Source organism: Lepidothrix coronata, unplaced genomic scaffold, assembly GCF_001604755.1.
Source record: "Lepidothrix coronata isolate B3197 unplaced genomic scaffold, Lepidothrix_coronata-1.0 Scaffold51, whole genome shotgun sequence".
Lineage (NCBI taxonomy): Eukaryota > Metazoa > Chordata > Aves > Passeriformes > Pipridae > Lepidothrix > Lepidothrix coronata.
Window position 1 is genome coordinate 464,605 of NW_016690231.1, and position 7,959 is coordinate 472,563.

The 7,959-nt window shown below is 44.7% G+C and overlaps 1 protein-coding gene across 5 annotated transcripts in view; it reads left to right on the forward strand.

Moving 5' to 3' along the window:
- LOC108497673 (septin-2) overlaps positions 1-5,205 on the forward strand; it is a 35,589-nt gene extending 30,384 nt beyond the window's left edge. For 4 of the 5 annotated variants that reach the window (XM_017815516.1, XM_017815518.1, XM_017815515.1 and 1 more), the window contains exon 13: positions 4,266-5,205. The gene's annotated coding sequence lies outside the window, so the exon portion shown is untranslated. The remainder of the gene's footprint in view (positions 1-4,265) is intronic. The other variant, XM_017815520.1, reaches the window with a different exon arrangement.
- Positions 5,206-7,959: the final 2,754 nt, after the last annotated feature.

Here is a 7,959-nt window from a genome sequence, read left to right on the forward strand (position 1 = left end):
TGGCATTGCAGAATGATTAAAAAGTGTTAAGCTCAAAACCTTGCCAAAAAGCCTGACAAGTCTGTATTCCCATGAGGTGCTGCACAGATGGGATGACTGGAAGGTCTGGTTTGCCTGATCCCTTTTGAACAGGGGCAGCTTTAAAGGGTTTATGGGGAGGGCAAAGGGAGAATTTCCTTCCAGCAGTCTCCTTTGCTCTCAAGGCTGAGGTACGAGGAGGGTGACAGAGGCAAAGATCACACACAGGGAACGTGCCCCAGGTTTCCAGAGGGATGGATGGACGGACAGATCTCCTGCTCTGGAGAAGCAGAATCCTGACAGGGAAGGAGGACGAGCGCTGGTGGAGCCTGGGTCAGAGGTGGGAAGGGAAGGTGATTGTGGCACTCTGGTCACTCCTGTTCCCATCTGCAGCTTTGGCAAAGACCTGTGAACACAGAGGGTGCTGAATGAGATCTTTGAGTGCAGCCTAACAGGGGTGCTGACCTGCCCTTTTATCTGTTTGCTCTAAACATTTCATAGCTTCTGTGTACAGACAGTGCCATGGAGGAGATTGTAGCAGGCAATGAGAGCACAGCTGGACACCAAAATATTCTTGGAATAAGCAGTAACAATTTTTTTTTACCCTAACTTTTGATAGATTCACCTTACTAATCTTTTTCAGATTTTTTTCTTCTAAAGCACAAGACTGCTCTAAAGGGTCGAAGCTTCTTATACTTGACAGTTCAAATAAAGGTTTGAAGAGAAAGATGGAAGGGGGAATAAGTTACCAAAACGTAAAACAGGCTTAATTTTATTTGAGTACTCCAATACAAAATGCTTTTGAAATAAGCCTGCAGTAATTCCAGGAGCATATTGACTAGTTCCTGAACTTGTCCATCTCAGATGAGCGATTATTATGAAAAGCTGGAATTATTTTATCAAATTAAGTGGTTGTTGGTGGATATTTCTTCCTTTTCCCTTTCTGTTTCTGAAAGTGTATCTCTTTGCAATCTGTTTTCCTCTCATTATTCTTACAGATCTGGTTTGTTGTCTTCACTCAACGTCAAGATCACACTGGGACAAGCCAGTGACAATAGCCAGGCTATGGAGAGCTAATACAGCCATCTGGAAATGTAGTTATAGTTAGGGAAATATGCTCATATGAAAAAGAAACCCAAGCATCTTGCACTTAAAATATCTGTAGGATGTTGAAAATTCTTTTAGTATAGGTTGTAATTTCCACAACTATTTTAAAGCCTCCTGAGCTTGCTAAAACTGATTCTTGATAAGAACAGTGCTGAAGACACTAAACAGCTCCTTCTTTCTGACAATGAATTGACATCATTTAACAGAACAACACAAAAGCATTGTCATAGCAACCAGCCTTCAAACGATGCTGCTGAATGCTGAATTGATCTGATGAGAAATGTCATTTGAGGGAATAGAGATCATGCTGTAGTTTTTGGCAGCTGAAATTGAGAACCTGGAGAATGTGAAGCTTGGGCAAATTTGTAATATTTGGAACAACTGCCTGGCACTGCCAGTGGATGTTTCTCTGGCTTAGAAACTAGAGCAGGAGGGCACCATTGTGCTCCAGCTCTTCTGACTGTGGAGCTGTTGAGCAAACCCTGCACTGATGGGCTGACACCAGGGGTTGTCTCCTTTAGAGAACAGACTTGAGAGCAATTGTTGTTGTCAGGGGTGAATGGAGTGATGTTTATTTGCTTTCAGTAGTGTGTGGATGCCTTGGGAAGGATGAAATCCCCAGTGTGGTGGCTGCAGTGGCATTCCCAGTTCTTGGGCATATGTGCAGTGGCACCTGGCACTCTGCCTCTTAGAGCCTTGATTGCCCAGGCGTGTTACAAGTGACATGTTCCACCTCTTCCTCTATGCCAGTGACACACTGCTGTATCCACTGCAGCTCCTGGATGCATGGGCTGATTGAATGATGGCTTCTGGCTTGCTTCCAGAGTTCTTGGGCATTTAGTGTGCCCGAGGGATGGGTACACAGACCTACCAGTTCTGTGCCAAAGCCTGAGGTGGTATCATGGGGAACCTGAAAATGCTTCAGAGACACCTTTTGCTGAAGAAACAGAGGAACATTTACAGTTTTGAAACTTGGAGCCTGATATTTGTGTGTGACTCATGGCTATCAATATCAGCATATCTCACTGCTGATCTTTAGAAAGCAGTTCAGAGGCTGGGTTTGTCACTGCCTGTGAACTCGGTGATGACATTTGCTATGGGGAAGCACAAGGGCTTGTGCAGACCAGCAAAGGAAAGGGAACAAACCTGAAGCAGTGAAGTCAACAGAGGGTGACTGAAATAGCAGAAATTCAAAACGTTTGGGGTGCAGGTAACAATGAGTCAAAACTACCTCACAGCAGGCACTGGTGCTGTCCAGTACTCCTCTGCCTTGTGGGAAGATGCCATTTCCCAAAGTTCCTGCTGATGATGGGACACTCAGAGGGGTGCACCTACAACATAAAATGGGTGCTACTTGAAGAAAAACAATTTAGGTCAGTGAGAAACTGTAGCTGCTTAGAAAGCAAATTTCTCTCCTTGGGAATTCAGAAATGAACACGTAGAGATGTCAAGTTGCCCTGCATTGTAGTTATGTTCTTGGAAACAGCCGAGGGGGAGGCAAACCCATTCCTTCCCAGGTTTTTGAAATGTTTAAAATACCAGACTCTGAGCAGTGTGACCAAGTGCTTCAGGGAGCAGGTGTACGTAGTGCTTGCTGGTTACACTGCTCACTGAGAAAGTCTTGTTTTAATGGCACACTGGAGAAATGTAGCCTCTCTCTTAAAGGATGGGATGAATTCACTTTGCAGCTGGAGGCATTTATTAACGCTGTGTTGGTGAAAGGAGCATGGGGGACTGTAAGGTTGGTCTAAGAAAGATGCAGATCAAACTTGTCGAGAACGATACCAACCGAATTGCATCATGAAATATTGTCTCACAAGGAGATGAGGAAGCAAGAGCAGTGAAACAAATCCACACTAAAACTCTACAAACATCCTTTGCCAACACCCAAGTGTGTTCCATGACCACATAAATGTGGGTGTCGTGTAGCTGATGCTGGAAACATCAGTGCACAGCTGTGCCTATAACCCCAGCCTTCACATTTACTGGAAATTCCAGTCTTTTTGTGAGTCTGACACACCAGGCACGGTTTCCTCTGGAGGTACCTGGAGCAGATTGGAGCTGGGCAGGCAGTGGCAGAAATCAAGTTTCTCTTTCATACTCGAAGCAGCAGTGTAGCACAACAGTTAATTTTGAATTTGCTTAGCAGTTTATGGACTCTGGCTTTAAAGCCTTACTGCTGGCTTGCTTGTTTTAGGTGTTATGGGAAGTGATGGACTTCTCACAAGGTGCAGGAATTGTGCATTGAGCAGAATCCCCATAGTGAGAATGGCCAAGAGCAATGCACCCTGTTGGCAGCTTTCCTTGCTCCTTATCCCAGGTGTAGTCTGGATGAGTGTTGCACTGTATTTTATAAGTGAGTTGACACAACACTGTTTTCTAAGATATTTCTTTTTCTCTATCCAGATGAATGTTTAAGCTATTTTTTCCTGTAAGGAATGAGTATTTTTGGGACTGGAGAATTTGAGGTGTTTCCCTGAGTTCCAAATCTGACACATCTTCCTAAGCAAGACCCGATTTTCAGGGAAAGCTGGAATTCTGCTTTCTTTGTAGCAGCCTTTTTGATTGGCAAGTAACTGTAGAAATTCCAAAACTGGAAGATACTTTTGAAAGTACAGACTGGTATCCCTTTTTTTCAGCCATAGGAGTACTGCTGTACAAATGCTGGGAAAAAAAATCTTCTTTCCTGTTTTACCTAAGCAGTGTCACAGGAGTGTTGGTGCATGACAGCAGCCTTGCTGCTCCCCTGGAGCCCTGTTGTCGGGTGGTTTGTGCTCCAGCAGCAGTGCTGCCTCCGTCACAGGCGAGGTGGTGCCTGGTGGGCAGTGCTTTGGAGATGAGCTGTAACACACTTCTGGTGTTCTTGCAGGCAGAGAGGGGGGTGGTGCTTAACAAAGTATGTAGCTAAAAATAAGTTCTCATTTATTAGCTCTGATTAGACATTTGTGATAAACATCTGGGGCCAGGCTGCTCAGCTGATCTCATTCTCAGGCAGGTAGGTCCCTGTGATGCAGGGACTGTCGCTCCTTGTTCCCTGGATTATGCTGCTTTCCTTGGAGGGACTCAGGCTGCCCCAAATGCTCTGACAGTGCTGACAGTTTGTCCTTTCTAATGCTCTTTGTTTTCCATTTTGTCCCCAGCAGCAAACGGGTCTCTAAGTGGATGGGTGCTCTGTTTTCTTTGCCCGAATGGGACCGTTCAAATGCAAAAGCTGGATGCCACAGACCAAGACCTGCTAAAACAAACACAAAGTCTGAAGAACGTGTTGTAAAACGGCTTGTTTTATATATCCAATGTTATTCAACTTACAGTGTATCTTTTTTTGATTCTTTTGGTAATGCTGTCTTCATACTTATAAATGTGGGTTTATTATCCTTCCTATATCTTTTTATCAGAAGCTGATAAGAGTACTCTGTATGGACTAGTCACTGTGGTGGGTTTAAGGAGTTAATCATGTATCTGATAGGTTGTTCTGAACAGTTTCGTGGTTAATACTAAGACTTTGTGGCCTGTTTACAGTAAAACGTGTGTTTGCACAGTATCATAACTTTCACCTGCCATTTTAAGTCATTATGTATCATATCAGTTTTTCAGAACTTTCTCTCTGCTTTTGTTACTTTTGGAGCTTCATCTCTGGTGATTTGCATTCGTGTGGTTGTATGAGAAAATGTCCAAAGCGCTGATGCTCCAGCAGTGGTACAGCAAAGCTGACTGTTCTGACTCGTGTGCCTTACTGTCCATGAACGCTGCACACACCACGGCTCGTGTGCTGCTCTGAGGGTCTGGCTGAGGGTCTCAAGTATTGATGGCAACAATTGTCACAGGCATTTCTGTCAGCTGAGCGATGGCATGTACTCAATTTTTTATATACCATAACACTAATTTTCATTCAAGTTTTGTAATAAATTGTATGAATGTGGAAAATGTTGATTTTTTTTTTTTCTGGGGGAGTTTTTTTTTTGTTTTATTTTATTTTGGCTTTTTCAAGCTAATCTATGAAGTGCTGTAATGCTGTCGTGCACGGTGTGTATTCAAAGGAATTGTGATGTTTGCTCTGAGGAATGAAGGCATTTTCTAAAATTTCTGTGCATATAAACTGCTTTGATTTCATTTAGAAACAACTTTAAAAGTGTTTTACCTGGAAGTTGGGTAGCAAGGCTTTGCATCCACTTTTTCCCAAAGTTCATTAGGCACCTACTGACGTCTTTTAGGTGGGTAAATACCTTGGAAAATCTGTTTGCACATCTTAGCAACATGCATGAATTTATAAAGTATTTCCTTTCCGTCATTACTGACTGTGTAGCTCTTTTCTGCATGCTTTTGTAGTCTTGTGTGTTTTATATATGCATAAGTGTAAATTACTTTGCAAATAGGGGGATTGAGACACTTTGTCTTCTGTACTAAATTGGGGTGTCTCTCATGTAATGATTAGCCTTAATTTTGCTGTCTAGCAATGAGTGTTTAATCAGGATAGGATTCACAAACACACAGGGATGCATATTTGCCTTGTTTGGAGTTGAACTGTATAAACTGGACATTTCATTGTTACCTCAGTGGCTGCTATCGTGAAGGTGACAGAAGAAATTCAGTGACAGGTTTGTGTTCACACGAAGTCTCTTCAGGTTTTTGAAGATTTGAATTTGTGTGTGTCTGTCCAGAGGGCCAAGGTGAGAGATTTAATGGGAAACTTCATCTCATCAGTAGTTTGCTGTTATTTGCACCTTTCTTATTGTTTTTCTTCCAGAATTTTGCATGATATTTCGCAACCTTGAGAAAATGATGTGCTGTCCGTTTGTACTTGTGGAAGTTGGAGCAGCCACACCCCTCCTGAGAAACCCAGGCTGCAGTTACAGACCTTGGTTAGGGCTGGATTAGCTCTGAGCAAAGGGAACATGAAAGCTCCACCTTTCAAAGCCAGCTAGGACAATGGGGAAGTGCACTTTCAAAAGCATCTAGTCTTTAATTTTGTTGAGAACAGAGGGTTTTTTCCTCCCTCTTTTCAAAGCAAGGTGCCTAATGTCACTGTCACAATTCTCATGTGGGAAGCCTTAGTGAACAGATTTTTACCAGTGGATACTGATTAGGAGTTGTACTCTTTACCTTCTTTGGGCTTGTGGATTCCAGATGGAGCATTTTGGCTCAAAATCTGAGATCTGTTTTAATAATTGTCCCAGAAGGGCTTGCAGTGCTACTGATCCCATATGCTTTCTACCACTTCTTTGATGTTGTCTGATGTTAATTTTCAGTTACATTTGAACTTGGTTTTGTTAAAATACTTCACAGCTTACTGGGGGAATGTATATTTGTTAAGCCAAGTCCTTGCTAGTCTGAAGATCTCTGGATGGCCTAGAACCTGCTTTTGTGACCTTGCATTTCCACTCCCATGGTGCCAGCAGTGCCAGGGCCATGGAAGACAAGACACTTCCTCGGAATTCCACCCTGGCCTTCTCCAGGCTGACATTTTCCAGCACTGAGACAAAGTGCCCATATGTAACTATTTTAATGACTGTTCAGCAGGATCAAGGAGAGTTGACTGTGGTCCTTTCAGTCTTCATTAGCTTTGAACACTGTGGCAGACTATAAACCAACTCATGAAAGGCTGATTGGCTGTTGGTGCCTTTAACTATGGTGCAGGGTCTCTAATGCTCTCTGGCTCTCTAGTGTTTAAAAACAAGAAAATGTGCTGACAATTACGTGATTTATTTTTTTCTGATGCATTGAATCAATGGCCAAAAGTGAACTCAGAATGAGCTAATGGGGTTTTAAAATGTATGTGCCTGGGATTACCAATCTCTGGTCTTGAAAGTGTCTCCTTGTTTAGATCTGAGGGATGTTTTGATTGAGAAGGTGGAAGAAATGCCAAGATAAATGCTGTGATAACTACAAGGATTTGAAAAGTTAGTACTGTGGCATTGGTGTCAGATTTGTTCCAAGGCAGGGCAGTGCCCTTGCACTTGTGCAGCCATCACCCTGCCAAGCTTATTCTGTCCTGTATTTGGAAGAGTTTCAGGTTTGATAATTTACCTGTCCTTGAAATGTGGAAGACATGAGCCCTCCCTGCAGCCGTGGAAGGCAGGGGAAGGATCTGAGTGTCCCGAGTCTTCACATCCCCCTCTCCTGTCTGCTCTGCTGTTGAGGTTTCTATGAGCTGTTCTCAAATCATGTGCAACTGCTGCTTTTCATTTGAGTTCTCTCTTGCCTTTTCTTTAAGAGTTATACTGACAGCTTTTACCTAAAATAACTTTCCATATAACCTCTCTAAAAATTTTTTAATGGAAACAGAGCACACATTCCTACTGCACGCAGCATGGTTGCAGTATGATTCAGGACTTCCCACTGTATTTCGAGGCGCTAAATCTGGAAACGCATTTCCTATTTATTCCATTTGTGTTTGGGTTTTGTATTTATTTATTTTTTTAACGCTGTATTCCCTCTTCTGGCTGTTGTGTTTGTGTCGAGAGCAGGCAGTGCTCTGGGCAGGGGTCTCTGGCTCCGATGCCCCGTGCGGGTGTGGCCCGGCGGGGCTGGGCAGGGGTCTCTGGGGCACTTTGGGCAGGGGGCTCCGGGGTGCTCTGGGCAGGGGTCTCCACGATGCCGGTGCTGGTGTGGCCCGGCGGGTCCGGGCAGGGGTCTGTCGCCCCGGTGCCGGTGTGGCCCGGCGGGTCCGGGCAGGGGTCTGTCGCCCCGGTGCCGGTGTGGCCCGGCGGGTCCGGGCAGGGGTCTGTCGCCCCGATGCCGGTGCCGGTGTGGCCCGGCGGGGGCGGTCCCGGGGCGGGCCCCGCTCCCGGGATTGGCGGCCCCGGGCGGCCGCGGCCCCTCGCGGGGCGGCCCCGC